A 21,780-nucleotide genomic window follows, 5' to 3' on the forward strand; every position below is an offset into this window, starting at 1 on the left:
TACGGGATTGTAGTGAAAAGGAGTTACCACATCTCCTATACTTCCTCAAGAAGTGAACGTGCGGAAAGAGTGGGGAAGTTACTTCCTTTTAACTGCTTCTACTTTGCATATAAGAAAAACACCGTTCTCTTCTCATTCATATGAATAATCTCTCTAACTCATTCTCTTCACAAAAGAAAAAGACAGACAAATTAAGGCATTTAGTTGGTGAAGATATTAACTTTATTTCCTAGTGATTCAAAGGGGACTTAGGGCATATTTCTTTGGTGGTAAGATCAATAACTTTTGTTATATAGTAATCGAAAGGTACACAATTCGTTGTTCTTGCCCTGTTATTGATTTCTAACAATATTTCACAATAACAGTGAAGTTGATCAATTTTTCATGTTATGTTATATTATATATATACATATATATGTCTTTTTAAAATAAAGATAAAACCACCTAAGTGGTACGGGGTTAGGCAGGCCCCGCCAGTTCATATTATCATCAAAAGCTATTACCAAAGGTGAAAGATAATCTTTGCTAGCCTTTAAGAGGGAGTAACATTAAGGATGAATTTCATCGTTGTACAAAAAGTGGCTTGTGCCTATGTTATCAATATGAAATCTGTCTAGTTTAAGAGTTGGATAGAAATACTTTACATTGTGGTAAGCTTGATCCTAGGGAGAGTTAATACAAAAGATGATTAATAAACTGAAATTCATATAAAAAAATTAAAGTGGCATTTTCTTTTTTTATATACTTCGCCAGAATTTCTCTCTCTAAAATTACACGCTCTATCTTTACCAACTGAATAACCGCTACAACCACTGTGGATATCTCGCCCATCCACCGCCGATGTCGGCTTCGGCCAATTCAACCGGGAAACCGGCCGGTCCACCAACACCCACCATCATCGTACCAACTTCCACTAACACTAACACGGTAACAATTCTACCAAAAAAATCCCCAAATCAAAGAATCATAAGCTGAAGCCATGCACATCGCAACACCCACAAATACAACTGACAAACCAATTAAACTTGCTTATCGTCCATATGAAATTGAACAAGGAACTGTAGTCGTGACTTTCACTACAGAAGAGGAATCTATGCTCGCTCACAATTGTCGATTAACCTTAGTCGGCAAATTCTCAAGGAACAAACCCCAAATTGATTCGATTTGTAAAGAAATCAAGAGAAGATTTCCGATGAAAGGCATAGTACAAATTGGGTTATTTGACTCAAGGCACATATTTCTTGATTTTACAGATGAGGAAGACTGCAAAAATCTATACTACCGGCGATATATCCCCTTCAATACATATTGTGTGATAAGGCTAAAAAAATGGACCAAAGATTGGAAATCCTCTAAACAATCGACTTTCGCACCAGTGTCGGTTATCCTCCCAGGTCTAAAATGGAATTATTTCCATTGGGAAGCGATATACAGACTCGTGGTCCCAATCGGATACCCATTAGCATCGGACAAGGCCACAAATTTGAAAACTAGGCCAAACATTGCAAAGGTTAGGGATGAAATTGACCTTACAAAGCCAATATTGACACAAATGAAAATCATGAGAGTTAATCAATCTAGTGGCAAAGTAGAGGAAATTATCCAACTAGTTAAGTATGAAGGGGTACCTGATTATTGTTTCAAGTGTATGATGCAAGGGCATGGTATATAGAATTGCAGAAGGAATGCAGCTGATAAAAGAAAAACTAGTAATTCAGTACCACAAAGAATTAACCCTCAAGCTGCTCGACCAAATGACAAGGACACACAAGAAAGAAATCAAACAATCCAGAGAAAGGAGACACTAAATATCCAACAAGAGAAGAATAACACCAAGAGTAAAGGTTCACCTGATTCTGATGACATGGACATAATAGTGAACAAAAATGAGGAAAAGGAAAGCATGGAAGCAAATGATGAGATGTACAAAGACAAACTGAAGTACCACACAGGAATTTGACAGCCATGAGCCCTGGACAAATAAATTTTACTGAGAAGGATGTTGCAAGTTTGAGAAAGCAAAGCCAAGAAATGGAAAAAGGCAAAGGTGGTCCTTGACAAACTAAGTCAAGATTGTACAAACATGTATTACCAGCACCTACTAGAATGAAGCCCCCATACACTAAGAAGAAAAGAAAGTGCAATTCAATCTCACAAATGAACATGAAGCTTGACTTAAGACACATGATGATATGCAACAGATAAATGAAATAAGCAATGTCATAAGTGATGAAGAAATACAGGGCACAAAAGCTAAAGAGAAACCAATATCCACTACTAATAGTTTTGATGTATTTACTAATATTGATACTTTAGATGTAGGTGAAAAGGTCACTGACCATGGATTGGAAGTGGACTCTCTAGCAGAAGACCACAATAAAGACTTGACTGAAGATGGCTCAATCATGGAAAACCAGAATGATGACAGCACTCAGCTTGACATCAGCTCACATAATGACAATGATATTGCCCCTGATCTAGAGGGCAATCCATCTATGAGAAGGAAACTTATTTTTGATGATCAGAAGTCTAATTCTAATAAACTTACGAGCAGTATCAACTTATCTCCTAGAGGGATAAGTATCCTCAAAGGAGATCAATTTGGACCCCAAAAAGGGGCCAAAACCACCCCCAATAAAACCAAGTAATGTTTAGATTCATTTCTTGGAACATTATCACAATGGGTGCTGGTGAGAGACTGAAAAGTATCAAAAACCAGTACAAGCTCCCCTTCATCGATATGCAAGAGCCTAAAAGGAAGGCTAAACATATCTCTAAGTACATGATGAGATTGGGTTGCCAGTAATCACATAATAACCATAATAACAAAATCTGGTTGTTCTGGGATTCATCCCTAACAGACAAGATTATTGACAATGCTGATCACCACATTACTTGCCATATTTCCTGTACACAATCTTGCACAAACTTTTATCTCACCTGTGTATATGCTGAATGTACCATTGCTCTATGAAAACCTCTATGTGAGGAACTTCAAGCTTTGTCTGACAGACTGAAGGGACCATGGGGTGTTATAGGTGATTTCAATGTGATCACTAGTCCTGAAGGAAAGCATGGTGGTGCAATTTACAATATGTAGAAAAGCATAGATTTATTAGAATGCCTAATAGAATGTGGTTTGATTGATACAGGTTTCAATGGGGCCCAATACACTTGGTGCAACAACTGGGGGCACCTAAGAACCATATGGAAGAGATTAGATAGAATTTTCTTTTTAATGAACAATGGATAGACAAGTTTAGTAACACTAATGTCACTCATCATTCAAGGACAAGTTCTAAGAATGCCCTACTGCTGGTCCACATTGAGAAAGCTAAAATAGCTCCTGTGAGATATTTCAAATTCCTTAACATCTGGTGAAATCATAAAGAATTTATAAATACGGTTAAAGATGCTTGGTCCATCAATACTCAAGGGATAACTATGTGGCAACTACATAACAAGATGAAAGCCGTTGCACTAAAACTCAGTTCCTGGTCTAGAGAAGCCTTTGGAGGTGTTTTTAATAATGTTAAAGAGGCTGAAAAGCAGGTGGCTGAGCTTGAAAAGAAACTTACAGAGAACAACAATGCAGAAAATAGAACTAACCTCAATAAAGCAAAATCTGAATTCAATAGACTCATGAAGAACTAGGATGAAATATATAGACAAAGAGTCAAGGCTAGATGGTTCAAGGATGGTGATAAAAACACATCTTATTTCCACTAGGTGATTATAGATGGGAGAATAAGGTTGAACATTCATAACATCCAAGATAACGAGGGTCATGAGATAGAAGGTCATCAGGATATTGCAAATGCAGTTGTCAAACATTTTGAAAGCCTTTTCAGTTACCAGGAGGCAAAAGGAAGCTTTAGAGTTCTAGATATAATCCCTAAACTGGCCTCAGATGAAATGAATTCAAAGTTGACTACAATACCAACCCTTCAAGAGGTAAGATAGGTTGTTAAAGACATAGACCCTGACAGTGCTCCTGGTGGGTTTGGAGCAAAATTTTATCAAGTTTGCATAGGTATTATACTACCAGAACTATATGGGGCAATAAAAGAATTTTTTGAACGTGCTACAGTGCCAAGGTATGTTTCTCATACATGTTTGATCATGCTTCCAAAATGCCCGCAACCCCAATCCTTCTCTGATATAAGACCAATAAGTTTGTGTAATACCTTGAGTAAGATTATTGCAAAGATTTTGGCTAGAAGAATAGGACAAATATCACCTGTTATTATTTCTCCAAATCAGAGTGGCTTTGTGCCGGGTAGATCTAGTACTAATAATATTCTACTTGCTAAAGAGTTAGTTCAAGATATTTCTAAGCCTAATATGCATAATAACATAGTTTTAAAACTAGATATGGCCAAAGCATATGATAGAGTAGCTTGGCCCTATTTATGTAGAATTATGAGAAAATTTGGCTTCAGTGAATAGTGGATTGACATTGTGTATAGACATATTTCAAATAATTGGTATTCTATAGTAGTAAATGGGACTATAAATGGATTTTTTAGATCAAATAAGGGTCTAAGGCAAGGTGACCCTGTGTGACCTGCCCTATTTATCATATCTGCTGAATTTGTTTCTAGACTGCTTAACAATCTTGTTGTAGATGAGAATTTTATAGGTTTCTACAGACCTAGGAAAGGCCTAACCATCACTCACCTGGCATTTGCAGATGACATTATTCTCTTAACATCAGGTAAGCCATTTGATATTAGGAAAATATTGAAGAGACTAACTGTTTATGAGAATGTTTCAGGGCAGTTGATCAACAAACACAAAAGTTGTGTAGCATTCTTTCCAAAGGCCAAACATTGAATTAATACATAGAGTAACTAACCTCAACTGAATGAACAAAAAAGAGTGGCCCATCAAATATCTTAGTTGTCCACTATTTGTTGGAAGAATGAAGATCATATTCTTTTCAGAAATGGTCCAATCTATTACAAGACCGATTCATACTTGGCATGCAAAATTCTTATCTATGTGGGGGGGGGGGGGGGGGGGGGGGGGGGGGGGGGAGGGGGGCAGGATCATCTTAATGTTGGCAATGTCTATGCATCTATTAGCAGTTATGAAACCTCGTAAAGGAACATTTGACCAGATAGAGGGTGCTATTGCAAGGTTTTTATGGAATGGCAATGAAAATATGAAGAAGTGTCACTGGTAAAAATGGGAAAGCATGTGTTTTCCATGTGAAGAAGGTGGGGTTGGTTTTAGGTGTTTGAGAGATGTCAGCAAAGAATTTATAGCTAAACAATGGTGGAATTTAAGGACCAAAGATTCTTTGTGGAAAGACTATATTATGGCAAAATACTGTTCAACGATAAATCCTATTATTAGAAAAGTCATAGGAGCGCAATCACAAACATGAAGGGCTATGTACAAGATCAAATCGCAACTGGAGGATAATATTACTTGGAAAATTGGACAAGGTCACATGTCTTTCTGGTATGATAATTGGACTAGAGAGGGTACATTGTATAAACTGCTACAAGATGATGTGACTCCTAACAACATCAAGCTTAATGAAGTTCATGAAGAAGGTATCTGGCCCTAGAATAGGGTAGGATATAGAGTTCCACTGGCTGTTATATTGGCTATGCAACATATTAGTGTACACTTTACTGCAGACAAAGCAGATAAAGCAACATAGATCCCAAATCAAGAAGGAGAAATTACCATATCCTCAGCTTGAAGCTTACTAAGAAAGAAAGCTGAAGGAGATAGGCATGACAGGTGGATATGGCACAAAAACATCACTCTCAAAATCAATTGTCATTTATGGAGAGTAGTAAAAAATAGGTTGTCCACAGATGATAAGATTGGATGATTTCAGATTCATGGGCCATTAATTTATTGCTACTGTTTAGTTCACAAAATAGAAACAGTGGAGCATTTGTTTGGATAAAGTGATTTAGCACAAGATTTATGGAAAAGAATCTGCCACCCTCTAGGAATTAAAGTTCAAAATACTCAATTGAGACAAATTATAGTGAATTGCTGGAACAGTCATACTATGAATCTAGTCGCCAAACTTGTAAAAGGAATCATACCTCAAATTGTGTGTTGGGAGATATGGAAGGAAGGTGTAATATCAGATTTAGCTTCATACAGTTTAACATCAATCATTCAATGAATAACATTACTTCTCAGCTGTTCCAGATCATAAATAATCAGTTTCCACTTGTCAGTAAGGAAACTGAGTGGCATGCTATATGTAGTAAATTGAATACCAATCTCACAAAGAGAAGCTTCAAATTTGTAAAATGGTATCCCCCCCCCCCCCCCTCAGGTATCATCAAACTGAATAGTGATGGGAGTTGTAGAGGAGATGACTGTGGAGGTGGAGGGATTATCAGAACTGAAAAGGGAAAATTAATCTATGCATACAACATTAACTTAGGGAAGGGTACTAGTAATTGGGCTGAAGTAAGAGCTTTGCAACAGGGAGTGGACTGGTGCTTAAACAATGAGTAGAATCAGATCATAGTTGAAGATGATTCACTATTATTAATCCAAGCTATCCAAGGGAAGATCAAATCACCTTGGAATATCAGTCCCATAGTAAATTGGATGCAATGGATACTAAACCAGCACCAGATACAAGTCAAACACTGCTATAGGGAAGCAAATCAAGCTGCAAATAAGCTTGCTCAGTCCAGACACAGTATAAATGACACCATGAACTTCAGTAACTCTCAGGATATGCCTAAATCAATCAAAGAAATTACCAACATAGACAGATGGGTCCTGCCTAGCATCAGAATAAGGTCACAGAACAATTCTTCTTTCTATTTTGATCCACCATGAGTTGCTGTACATATGATTCTGTAGTTTAGGTTGCATTAAAGTATCAAATGTAACACAGGTTCCATATATCACTAACTAAAAATAAGTGAGGTATGGAATCTGTACATAGGTATCATGCATCATATAGTAAGTCACCTAGGTAGACTGATCTTGTACTTAGTAGCATGCATCATCTAGATCATATAGGTTCTGTACATATGCATGCGTAAAACTGGAAATGTCCAGTTTCATTTTCATAGGGGTAAGGTTTAAGCCCCCCCCCCCCCCCCTCCCCCCACAATTTGTATTCTTTTTCTCTATCAATAAAATACCACCCTAGGTTTTAATTTTGGAACAGGGTGGTTCCCCTAAAAAAAGTGGCCTTTTCTAATTTTGATCCTGGAGTTTGATATGTTGTCTCTTCATTGCAGCTTTAACTTGTCCAGACAATGAAAAAGCTTCAGTCAAGAAGAAATCTTGATTCTCCCTTACCCCAATATTAGCCAGAAGATCAGCTACACCATTCCCTCTCTGAAGCACTGAATGATCTAAAAGTTGCCACCTTCCATCAGGGGAGGAGCCAGTAAGGGGCAAGGGGGTTTATTCGAACCCCCTTTGGCAAATATTTACTATATATACAAGGTTAAAATTATTTTTTATGTTTATATCATAGATGTTGATCCCCCTTGGCTCCTTCTGTGTTTATGTTTTCATATTTTTAACCCCCGAGTAAAAATCCTGGCCCCTTTTGCCTTCCATGAGATATATATCTGATTTGAAAAATATAATTATGTCTTGAATTTTCCACATCATATTATGTTTTACAGTGATCATATTAACCAGAGTCAGGGAATCAGACTCAATCAACATATTGTAAATATTATTTCTTATATACCTGATACGAATTGGAAAATTGTTGCTACTTAGTTGGTGGTACTCTACGCTTGCGGGGGTGTATGTGGTCGTTAAGTTAGTTAATTAGGGAAGCTGTCAATAGGAATCATAGTTTTATAGTTTAGTCCCTTATTAGTTATTTATCAGTTGTGGTATTTACACATTTTAGCTAGTTGGGAAATATCAATTATAGCACCTTTTGTCCTAAGAGTTAGTTATGCTAATTTGTGATCTAGTGAGCTGAAGGGAGATATATATTTTGTACCGGGCTTCCATTTTTAAGTAATGAGAATTATGCTTTTAGCTTAAACTTAGCTTTTTTTTCTTCTTAACCGTATTTATTCTTTCCTTTTCCTAGCTGTAATTCATACTTGCATTAGAGCAAATCTTGGCTCTATGGTTATCAATAGCTTCCGATTTAACTGAAGTGATGAGTGTACGACGGAAATTGACTATGGATATATCTAGTTTTGCTAGTCGGCAAGAACAAATAGAAAAAAGGTTGGCTTAAGATTGTCGCAATCAAGAACAGTCGATTAAGAGCTTCAAGTTGTTGTTAATAATGGAAGACGACCGGAAAGGGACAAGTTTATACAGAAGGGGAACCGTACTCACCATCAAATACACCTCTGAGAATAAAAGGATCATCACCTCTATTCTCAATACCACAAACCACAACTATTAAAGGTAATCTGGTACACGATAGCTCAATTGGTAATTCTCAGAATGTTAATCCCTTGAATTCAACTGTTAGTATTTCTTCCCTAGCTTATAATCTAGACCCTAACAATTCTCATGGAGTTTCTTCATTAGCTCCATATATTCACTCTAATCCTCCATTCCCAGTCTCATTTCCTCAGTCACTACCAAATCTTACAAATCAATATCCAGCCCAGAACTTCCATTTCCAACCTACCCAATTTCATACATATGGATCCTTACCATATGGAAAACAAATGGGATCTAGGTACCTTAATACTAGTAACCATAATACCAATATATCTGGTCAACAATCAACACACATACCCTCTTCTCTTTACCATCAAATCCCAGCTGCTCAGTCACCCTTCCCAAATTATACCTTATGCAGTAACATGCCTTATCCCACAGCACTAACTCACCAAAATCCTCAACTACCCATTCCAACCTTTACAAAATACACTTAGATTGAGTTTCCTAGGTTCTCAGGAGATGATTTAAGGATCTGGTTATATAATGTGGAACAGTTCTTTTCAGTAGAGGACATTTCAATCCATCAGAGGTTGAAGTTAGTGGTTGTCCATTTTGATGGTGATTCTTTATAGTGGAACCAAGGTTATATGAAGGGAAGGTCATATTTATCCTTGCCTACTTGGGAGGAATATTTATATGTTTTGGCTGATAGGTTTGGTGCTGAGTATACTGATCCAATGACTGAGATCATGAGGGTCAAACACATTGCTACTATAAAAGAATATCAAGTTGTATTTGATAGTGTGATGACTAGAATTAATCTGTTTGTGGAACATGCTAGCAACATTTTTTTGAACAACCTTAAACCTGAGTTGAGTGATGCTGTAAGGATTGGGAACCCTTGTAATCATCCTCAGGCTTACTACCTATCAAGGTTACATGAGTACGATTTTGCTGCTCAAAGTAAGGCTATTATTTGTACAACTGGATCTGTGACTTCACAACATAGAGAAAATACTGGTAGCAATACCAATAATCCACAGAGAGGTCAATTTGGAGAATTTAAGAAACCTGTTATAGGAAGAATGGACCATATCAAAAGGAGAAGACTCACTCCAGCTGAGATGGATGAGAAGAGGTCAAAGGGGTTATGTTTCTTTTGTGATGAAAAGTTTGCACCAAGTCATAAATGTAAGGCTACGAGGCAGTTATTTTCAATGGAGTTGGAGGAAGGAGAGGAATTTTATAGGGCCTTAAAAGAAGAGGAAACAGGTGAAAAGAATGCAATAGAGGCAGCAGAGTTGACTGAAGGAGTTTTGGAGAGTTGTCCAATCTCTTTACAAGCCTTGAATGGCACTATGGGATATAAAACTCCAACACTTAACGGGTTCACTAAACAGAAACCTCTAGAAGTTTATATAGACTGTGGATCCACCCACAATTTTATTGATGATGGGCTGCTAAACAGTAGGGGTGTGCGGTGGTGCAGATTAAACCACAACTAGTTCAAGTAGCTGATGGAAGGCAGATTCTCACTGATAAAATGTGTCAAGGTTTTAAATGGATGATGAAAGGCGCAAAGTTTCAAGATGACTTTCTCATCTTTCCTATAGGAAAAAATGATATGGTGTTAGGAATGCAGTGTTCTGTCCATTAGGTGATATCAAGTTCAATTTCCAAAAACTTCTGATGGAATTTGAACATCAAGGAAAATTACTCACTTTGTATGGAGTCAACCCAAGTTCAAAACTGTTGATGCCAAGGCTATCAATAAAGTGACAGAAACCAGTGCTTAGATATTCATGGTTAAGATGAGAAGTGTAGAATCAAAAGGGTTCAGTGAAACTTCAGCTGACTCAAACGAAGAACTTGAGAAAGTGAAGCAGTTACTTGAAGAATACAAAGGCATAGTTGGAAAACCATAAAAATTGACCCCTTCTAGAGAAGTGTTTGACTATCACATTCCAGTGGTTGATGGTATTGCTCCTGTGAACTCCAGACCTTATAAATACTCAACTATACAGAAGGACATTATTGAGAAGATGGTGAGGGAAATGATGAACCAAGGAATTATACAATATAGTTCAAGTTCATATGCATCACCAGTTGTATTGGTAGGAAAGAAATATGGTTCATGGAGACTCTGTGTGGACTACGGGGCTTTAAACAAGTAACAGTGAAAGACAAGTTTCTAATCCCCGTAATAAAAGAATTACTAGATGAGTTTGGAGCTTCTCAGATCTATTCCAGGATATATCTAAGAGCAGGATATCATCAGATGAGAATGGCACCTGCGGACATTGTAAAGAATGTATTTAAGATTCATTCTGGCCACTATGAGTACTTGGTCATGCCATTTGGGCTTACCATTGCACCTTCTAGCTTTCAAGGGTTGTTGAACCATATTTTCCAAGAACATTTGAGGAAGTTTATATGGTCTTTTTTTTGACATACTAATTTATAGCAAAACAGTGGAGGATCACTTGCTATATCTGAGGATAACATTTGATTTATTGGTTTATAATCACCCGATGGCCAAGGCAAGAAAGTGTGTGTTTGCTGCTAGAAGAGTGGAATACTTGGGGCATTACTTTTCAGTAGAAGAAGTAGCAACAGATCACAAGAAAATAGAAGTTGTACAAGGGTGGCCATTACCTGAAACTCTCAAACAACTGAGAGGGTCTCTAGCGTCTACAGGGTAGTATAGAAGTTCCATGCAAGGGTATGGAGTTATTAGCAAACCCTTGACTGAGTTGCTGAAGAAAGAAAATTTTAAGTCGAATCAACAATCAACTGAAGCATTTAACAGACTCAAAAGGCCCTCACAACATCTCCAGTACTCATCTTTCCAGATTTTCCTTGACATTTGTGGTGGAGACAGATGCATTCAATTTTTGGCATTGGAGCAGTGTTAATACAGAAGGAACAACCCATTGCCTTCCTCAGTAAAGGCTTATCAGTGCAACACTAGCTGTTGTCTGTCTATGACAAGGAGTTGTTAGTTTTGGTAATAGCTATAAACAAATGGTCACAATATTTAACTGGGAGGACCTTTATTGTGAAAACAGATCAAAAAGATCTTAAGTTTTTACTTGAGTAGAAATTGCACACTAGCACTCAATTGAAATTGATAACCAAACTTATGTAGTAGGATTTTTGTATAGCATACAAAAAAAAAGAAGGAAAATAAGGCTGTTGATGCTTTATCTAGCTTGCCAATGGGGAATTTTTGTGCTATGACATTGTCAGCTGTCAAAACTGATATGTTACAGCAGATAATGCAAAGCTGGGAATAAGACAGTGTCCTACAAAAGTTGATACAAGATCTTAAGGAGGATAACAAAGAAGGAAGGGGTTATACATTTATTCATGGCCAACTGAGGAAATATGGAAGACTAGTAGTGGGACCAGTAGACTAGCTTAAGCAGGAGTTAATCCGGCTTTGGCACGATTCACCTTTGGGAGGACATTGTGGTATTGTTCACACCTACAGGAAGTTGTATGCCCTGTTTTATTGGAAGGGTAGGAGGGAAGATATTCAAGAATATGTGAAGGGGTGTGACACTTGTCAAAGACACAATGGTGACAACTCCCCTTATCTTGGGCTGATTCAACCCTTGCAGATTCCAAAACTGGCTTGGGGAAGTGTGAGAATGGATTTTATAGATGGTTTTCCTAAATCTAAAGGAAAGACTGTTATATGGGTGGTACTGCAAAGGTTGACTAAGTATGCTCATTTCCTGTCACACCTTTATACAACTACTGAGGTAGCAAAATCCTTCATGGAGAACATTTATAAATTGCATGGAATGCCAGATGATATAATCAGTGACAGGGACCCAGTGTTTACTTGCAAGATTTGGCAAGAACTGTTTGCCATGTTGGGAGTAACCTTGAACATTTCTATTGCATATTACCCACAGACAGATGGGCAGTCAGAGGTGGTTAATAAATGTTTGGAAACTTACTTGAGATGTTTTTTTCCAGACTCTTAGAAGGACTGGTTATCCTATTTAGCTTGTGCAGAATGGTGATATAACACCACCTATCATAGCTTTATTCAAACTACTCCATATGAAGCTCTATATGGCCAATTGTCATGACCCAATTTCATTAAGTCGCGCGGGCACCTACCATTCCCCATCTCGGTAGGCGAACCCTTTCCTTAACTAGCATACAACTATAAATGCGAAAGAACAGTGTAAATAACAATAAATCACGATATCATTTAAAAGAGAATAAAAACGGAAAACATTACAATCCCCATGGAACTGGTCTGACTCGTACAAGAGCAACTAACTAATGTCTAGGAAATACAAGTCTCAAATGACAAAAACAACTGTTTGAATGGAAGAAAATAATGACAGGGTAGATGAGCCTCCGGGCAGCGACTCATCAGATGCTCACCCTGGATGTTCGTACCGCAGGCCTCAGGATCAGTCTCAGAAGTAGAAGCAGAACCTATCTCAAACTCTACACCCCGAGAAGGAGTGTTGCAAGGTAGCATCAGTACAAACAACATGTACTGAGTAGGCATCATAGGCCAACAACAGTTAGTTAACATATATAAAGAAAGCGACTGAAGAATAAATATGCTCACAATTAGGTATACACAACACACAGTCCAAGAATGGCGACTCAAGTACATAAGGATCGATAATCGAATCATAGCCTATGGTGAAGCACTTAACCACAAGTCTTGCCAAGTTTTTCCACGATTCCATAGAATAACCAAAAAGTCTAGTACTACCAACAATATTATCTGAAACCTCAAGTCTTAATTCCCAAGTATATATTAATCAGACACACATCGATCTTAAATCAGTAACCAAACAGGAAGTCAATGTTTACAAACACCGTACAAATAAAATAAATAACCACAACAAAAAATCAGATGTATGAGTGAATGAAATATGGATGCAATGCAATGATACACACATGCTCCGGGCAAAAATATCTCGTCGCCTCGACAGGCATGACCCATGGGGGACCCATGATGTCCATATACCTGCTGCCGCGCACAGCCAGGTCCAATAGGTAGTGTTACGGAACGTGCAACCCGATCTAAGTCAGTGTTGTGGTACGTGCAACCGGGTCCAAGTCAGTGTTGCGGCTCGCAACCCGATCCAATATATATATATATATATATCTACCTAAAAATAGCCTTGAAGAGGACGTCGAGTTCAACTGGTGGGGGTGGTTTGTTAGACCCCCAAGTTCGGACTTAGACGCGTGCAGGCGAGGGCAGTGTCAAGGGCTTGGACATTGCCCCTTGACATGGGCCTATATGGTTGTTAGAAGCATGGTGTGCAGCTAAGTCAAGGTGTTTGGTTGTTGGCAAAGTAGCTTGACGAATGTTAGTGGCACGGATAGGCGCATGGCACCAGACGGGCATGCGTGCAGGCAGTAGGTTAGCACAGGCAGATATAGGCATTGACATGGGCTGGCTGGGGCCAAGGCAGATATGAAAGGTAAAGGGTTGGCATGGTGTTGTCATGGTATTGGCATGAAGATGGGCGAAAAATATTCTAAGTGTTAGGTGAAGCCATGAGGCGAAAATCAGGCTAAGGCACGCGCGAGGCACATGAACGAGGCATGCGCGCGACACATGCGTCGGTTACACAGTGTGCGCAGCATGTGCGACGGTTAGGGTCGGTTTTTGAAGGCTTTTCTCACATGGGCGAAATTTTAGGCTTAGGATCTGTATGCCATGATCCCAATATAACTGTTGGCACATGCCATGCATGCCCCTCCCCTTGTAACTGCTTGTAACTGCCCCTGGCAGGTTTGTAAAGTAGACAGAATTTGGCTAAGACATTATTCAGTTTTGTAATCCTCCAAATTCGTGAGTCCTTTTGTATATCTGAGAGATAATAAAATGGTTGGGCATTGCCTGTAAACATTGTGTGTTCCTTTCATTGTGTTTGACCCGATATTAAATCTATATGTCAAAAGTGAGTGTGTGAAGGCTGAAGTTGGCTGTGACGCTGACTGCCGAGCAGTGGTGACGTTGAAAAAAATCACCCCTGTTTCACTTGTTAGACCCGCAAGTTCGGACTTAGACGCATGCGGGTGAGGGTAGTGTCAAGGGCTTGTACATTGCCCCTTGACATGGGCCTATGTGGTTGTTGGAAGCAATGTGCGGGATTGCATGCGTATAGCATGGTGTGCAGCTAAGTTAAGGTGTTTGGGTGTTGGCAAAGCAACTTGACGAATGTCAGTGGCACGGACAGGCGCATGGCACCAGACGGGCATGCGTGTAGGCAGTAGGCTGGCACAGGCAGACATGGGCTGGCTGGGGCCAAGGCAGATGGGAAAGGTAAAGGGTTGGCATGGTGTTGGCATGAAGATGGGCGAAAAATATTCTAAGTGTTGGGCGAAGCCATGAGGCAAAAATCAGGCAAAGGCACGCGCGAGGTACATGAGCGAGGCATGCGCGCGACACATGCAGAAGGGCCATGCGCGCGGCACATGCGTCGGTAACACAGTGTGCGCGGCATGTGCGACGGTTAGGGTCGGTTTTTGAAGGCATTGCCTACAGGGGCGAAATGTTAGGCTTAGGATCTGTATGCCATGATCCCAATGTAACTGCTGGCACATGCCATGCATGCCCCTCCCCTTGTAACTGCCCCTGGCAGGTTTGTAAAGTATACAGAATTTGGCTAAGGCATTATTCAGTTTTGTAAGCCTCCAAATTCGTGAGTCCTTTTGTATATGTGAGAGATTATAAAAAGCTTGGCATTGCCTGTAAACATTGTGTGTTCCTTTCATTGTGTTTGACCCGAAATTAAATCTAAGTGTCAAAAGTGAGTGTGTGTGCGAAGGCTGAAGTTGGTTATGACGTTGACTGCCGAGCAGTGGTGACACTGAAAAAAAATCACCCCTGTTTCAACTTGTATCAGAGCGTGGCTACGTTCATGGCACAATGGCTGGCGGAAGTAGTACGTACAATGAACTGAAGGACAAAGTGGCTGCCTTGGAGGTACTGGTAGGAATGGCTGAAAATGCTGATGATGTGATGTCGACAATCAGTCGCATTTATAGCTTGAACACGAAACTCGCTCTGTTTCGTGAGATTATGACAATAAGAACAACAGGATATGATGAATATGTATGTATATATATATATATATATATATATATATAGAATGCATGCATGATATCAATGCCAACAAGAGTATATCAATGACAACCGTGCCACATATGGACACCTATCCCAATATTGAGATCAATATCAAATCCTTCCTCTTCACAAGTCAACAACTAATAACTCAGAGATACGGGTTCAGAATCATGAATAAGTCACCAAGTATTCCTATCAGAGTATCATGAAAGATGAGAATGAGTACACTGTATAATACCAATGAATGAGGACAACATACCAAATCAATCGTGCCACACATGGACACCTATCTCAATAACAGTTTCAATATCATAGCTTTCCCTTCCTTCCCAACAACATCAACACATGATAAAATACGATCTCCAACTTCATAAAGTAAATCACTAAGCAACAAGTCTGGAATCACTCACGTGGCTACAAGCCAATAAATCACAAAAAGGTAACACGTCAATAAAACACAACAAGGCGACAAGCCATAATCAACAACAATACCAACCTAAGTACTCCATCCCAACTTCATACTCGAAGTCGTAACATGTGTTCTCTGACAATCACTAACTCTACATATGCTTTGCAAAACGAAGTTTAACCATAAGGTAAGTGTACCCTACCTAGAATGCCGAACAGGAACCACGAACAACCACACCTTTGCCTAGCCCTTTCGTAGCATCTCTAATACTCAATGTCTAGTTATAAACGTAATCTAGATTAGAAAACATGAAGAACAATACCCATATTGCTAAGCATCAAAATTAGGTCAAATCCAACCTATGAAAGTTGGGAAAATAGGCCCACAAGGGTAAAACGGGAAATTCTAAGATGGAATATGCAATTCAAGTATAGATGATCAAAACACACTAATCAATTGCTAGATTACCTCAAGATTAAGCTAAATTTGGATTTTAAGTGAAACCCCCAATTTTGGGTATGAACCCTAACTTTCAATTCACAAATTTACCTCTAATAATGGAAGATACAAGCTTAACAACAATGAAAAAGTCAGAATCTATGGTTATGCTAGCCAATTTCATCAACAATTTCCACTTAGGAAGTCTAAACCCATTTTAAGAATTTCTCATGAAAGCCCACTTTTTCCTCTTTGATTCTAGCATGGATTAATGATTAGGAACGGAAAGTAAAGAATTCTAAGGACAAGGATCTTACCTCTATGAAGAATCTAGTCAAGAGGTCTCAAATTCACCCCAAGATTCTAAAGAAATGAAGTAAGAAAGTGATAAGGGTTTAAGGTTTTTAACTTAAGAAGTAGAGAAAAATCTGCCCGTCAACGGATACGCTGGTCAACAAGGCCGCTATGGCACATGCCTGCGACGCATGAAGGCACGCTACAGCGGCCTCAACTAAATATCAAAAGTCCGCTATGGCGACTAAGATATCACTATAGCAGTCAATCACCAATAACAGAAGGCCGCTACAGCCGTCGGTCCCTGCGCTATGGCGAGACCGCCATGGCGCCCCTGGTGCCTCTATGGCCTACACCAGGTACCAGAAAAATCTGGTTTTTGACTAACTTCAACCCGAAATCCGTCTATCACCCGAGGGCCCACAGATACAAACCATATATACACACATACATGAAAACGCGCTACGAACTCACCGGTGGCCTTGGATTCCCAAAGGAGGTCTATTTGACAAAGTCAACCCCTAATGGCCTAAAGCCAACTTTCCAACTCAAGTCCCAAAATGCTACCAAGTTCCTGGGGAACCGAACCAAACTTGCCACCAAGTTATAAATGACCAGCCGTCCGAAAAAGGTCGGTTCACCCAAAAGTCAACTTTGAGGCAAGCGGTTTTCACTTAAAGCTCAATTTTCCAAAAGTCATACTAAAACTCGCCCGATGACCTCGGGAACCATATCACCTGTCCACGCGGGTCAAAATGGTACTAATAGGGCTCGGGGACGGGTCAATGGGGGCAAAATAGTCAAAAGTGCTATAACGACTGAACGGATCGTTACACCAACGCCCACCTCTTCACCTTCCCCGTATTGCTGGAGATTATGCTCTTGAGGAAGTGGATAGAAGTTTAGTTACAAGGGAGTTCAAATGCAACTGTTATAATATCATTTAAGGCTAGCACAACAAAGGATAGTGGATCAGGCCAATAAGCACAGATCAGATAGACAATTCAAAGAAGGTGATTGGGTATATTTAAAAATCCAACCCTACAGACAGGTGACCTTATCAGGAGGCGGTTTCACTAAGTTGTCTGCCAAATATTATGGTCCTTATCAAGTTCTGGAGAAGATAGGACCAGTAACTTATATGTTATCATTCCCAGAATAGCTACTACTTCATCCAACCTTTCATGTTTCACAAGTTATGCCATGTCATACATTACCTATCACTATTTCTCACCCTCCTGTCATTGAACTATCCAACCCCTACTGTCCTCAACCTGAGCAAATTTTGGACAAAAGGATGATACAAAAGGGAAATAAGGTTGTTTCACAAGTGTTGGTGCAATGGGATCAGTTAGGCAGGGAACAAGCAACTTGGGAGGTTCCCATCTTTTCTTCCTTAAGGTCAAGGAAGTTCTTAAGGGGAAAGGACTGATACGAATTGGAAAATTATTGCTTCTTAGTTGATGGTACTCTACACTAGCGGATGTGTATGTGGTCATTAAGTTAGTTAATTAGGGAAGCTGTCAATAAGAATCATAGTATTACAGTTTTGTCCCTTATTAGTTATTTATCAGTTTTGGTATTTACACATTTTAGCTAGTTGGGAAATATCAATTATCACTTTTAGTCCTAAGAGTTAGTTATGCTAATATGCCATCTAGTGAGCTGAAAGGAGATATATTCTGTACTGGGTTTCCATTTTCAAGTAATGAGAATTATACTAGCTTTTTCTTCTTCTTAGCCGTATTTGTTCTTTCTTTTTCCTAGCTGTAATTCTTGTTTGCATCAATACCACTGAAGACTTTTTAAGATAGTCCATCCCCTACTTTGTTGTTACTGCAGCTTCCAAATTAAGAATAAAAAGTCATCTTCATATTGCCACAGTGCCACAGTACTTCTATCTGGGAAAAGTTCTATCTGAGATGTGTATAATAGGCAGCAAACATAAGCTCTAACAGACATTCTTGCATTACATGTAGATATCACAAAAATAAAGAACAATAATTAGCAATAGTTTCCATGTTTTATACCCTATTAAACATAAAAGGAACAGAAAAGAAAAAGTTACTTGCTGATGAAGAAGTCACAAGTGATCACAAGCTAAGACCCAGGTGAGCAGCTTTCTTGATTTAAGAAATTAATGATTCCACCCTGCAAGGGAAATGAACTCATAATTCTAAAGCAGATCAAAGACGTTCAAAGCAGCGTAGCACTATACTCTATAATATATGAAGGGCTAGGGGATTTTTAAAGTTCTGTTATTGTAAAGAAGCACTTGCTGAAATTGTAAACGTTAATAGTAAAAGAAAATTTAAGTGAATATAAATACACTACACAATAATATGTCTGATTTGTACAGGCTGAACCATTAAACATTGTTTCCACCCTTGTTCCACAATACATATCAATTATCAAACAACCAACGGGAGAAATATACAGCATGTAAGGTATATACACAAAGAAAAAGTTATAACCTATTAACCAGCAGTCATTTGAGATTGTTTGAATCTTACAAGGTTTCTCGTTGATGCGGACACTAAGGCAATCATTTGCCATGCTTTCTTGCTCTTCTTGAATTTCTTTGACGGATTTTGCAACAGAAGTTCTGCAATTATGCAACTCTATTGACTCCAAGGTATAAATTTCCCCTATGTCTTTAGGGATTTCGTCCAGGTATATGCATCTTTTCAGAACTAGGCGCTGCAGTTTTGGGAAGTTAACACTGCCAGCTTCCCAACGCTTCAGATTTGTCCTATCGATTAGGAGGAACTTAAGTTGATTGAAAATTTGTTCATCACTTAATCTCCATTCATCACCATCAAATCCATTGTCTTTAATTTTAAGAACTTCGAGGTTTGGCAACATTACAATATTTGCCATGTCTTCCCATGGTAAATAGGTACATCCTAAAGTTAACCTTTTCAGAGATGTAGGCATATCATACTTACTTTTCAGTGGGTTCGGGTATAATTTTCTGGAGCATATGATCTTCAATATTTCAAGTTTATTTAAACAAGAATAGTTATTTAGCGTCTGAGAAATCATATCTCTCCTGCATTCTGCCCAAGCTCCATGAATTTTCAGCCTCTTTAGATTAGGAATACCAGTAAACAATTCCTTAGTACAATAGGAAATACTTAGATTTGAAAGTTCCTCCAGATTTGTGACATGAAACTAGACCCTGCCTTACTTGATGGAACACGAAAAGAAGAGATCTTTTTTACCGCAAGATGCCTCAAAAGTTTCATCTTCCAGATCTCCACAATTAAATTAGACTGTCGGCCAAAAATCAAATTTTGCAGATTATAAAGCTCTGACACTGAACAATGAAGATTTATCTGTTTCACTAGCGACAATTTTACTAATATTTTTGGCAACATCATCCCAACATTCTCGTGTTCTAGAAATTTTGGAGAGATACCCTACAACCACAAGAAGAGCTAAAGGTAGTCTTCGGCACTTTTGTGCTACTTGCTTTCCAATATTCTCTACTTCAGGGAGACAAACATGTTGTGAACTAAACACCTTATCATGAAGTAACTTCCAACTATTATCTGAATTTAATAGGCTCATCTCATGAGGATTGCTATCAGGATCTGCATGCTCAACAACCTCTTGGTGCCTACTAGTGAAAATAATGCGACTCCCATTGTTATCATCTGGAAATATTCTTGTCATAAGATCCCATATGTCTTTACTCCAAATATCATCCATGATCACAAGATACCTCCGACACTTTAACTTTTTATATATCATATCCATCAGCTGATCATCACTACTTTCTTTAATCTCATCTCTTACAGCCAATTGATAACTCTCATTTTCGACCTCATTTTTCAGTTGAGAAATACAGGAAAGAATTCCGAGCCACAAATCTCTAGTTCGGTATTCTTGAGATATTGTTACCCAAACATGGATGTCAACACGACTCCTGATTTCAGGATGATGGTATGCTTTCTTAGCCAGAGTCGTCTTACCTATCCCTCCCATGCCCAAGATTATTACAATTTCTTGACCAGAAGATGGCCCTGTCAGTCTTCGCATGATTTTCATCAAGTCATCTTCAAGACCCACGACAACATTTTCAAGATTCAGATTTGCAACATCCCTAGATGATGACTGACCTAGCAAGGAATCCCTGGGCTGAAGATCCTCATTTGTTGCAAAGCTATTTCTCATCATCTTCCTCTTCACAATATCAATCTTTTCTACAAGGGAGGCAAGTCGTCGGATAAAGGCTGGCATGGAAATCCAACTCTTGAGCAGTGCTCCAGTTGATTATAATCATATATCTTTAGTTCAATCACATTCTCTACTTCGTTCACTGCAATTCTAATCTCTCTCTCTCTCTCTCTCTCAGACTCTTCGAACTTTCCACTTGCTTGCCTTCGCATGTAAGTCTTCTCAAGAAAGTTTTTGAAATATCTAATACTATCAAGGAGAGATTCCACCATTTTTCTAGTATCACCAATTACCCAACATGGCTTTTGCTGCATGAGTTGCTTCAAAGTTTGAACGAGAGAAACCACAGTTGCATAAGCCATTTCTCGCACCAACTATAGGAAAAATGTTAGAAAGAAAAGAAAGAAGAATTTGAAAGGTAAAAGGAGGAACAACAGAAAAATTGCAGCTGTAAATTGCTACAAGAATTTTGAAGATGAAGAAGGAGAAGGCTAGAGAAGTTTCTGAATTGTTTTTTTCTCTTGCTATCTCATTTGAGATGGTTTTCTATATATAAAGTATGAGTATTACAAAACACAAAATAAGCAAAATATCTCACACTAAACTAAGTACATATGTGGCTCACTAATCACCACTCATTTTAACCCAAAAGACTAGTCTACTAAAAACTCAAAATATCTACTACTCTTGGAGTTTCTAGAGAAATCTTAATTTCCTAACACTCCTCCTTAAGATTTTTCATTGAAACTCCTTGCAATATTCTTTGAAACTCAAAATTCTTGGTGGGAAGAGCCTTGGTTAGAATATTAGCTTCTTGTTCTTCATTGCTGCAATGCACCAGTTTAACTTCACCATTCTTTTCTGCATCTCTTAAAGCATGAAATCTGATGTTGATATGCTTCGTTCTCCCATGCTGTACCGGATTTTTAACCATTGAAATGGCTGATTTATTGTCCAC

Source organism: Lycium barbarum, chromosome 7 (assembly GCF_019175385.1).
Source record: "Lycium barbarum isolate Lr01 chromosome 7, ASM1917538v2, whole genome shotgun sequence".
Lineage (NCBI taxonomy): Eukaryota > Viridiplantae > Streptophyta > Magnoliopsida > Solanales > Solanaceae > Lycium > Lycium barbarum.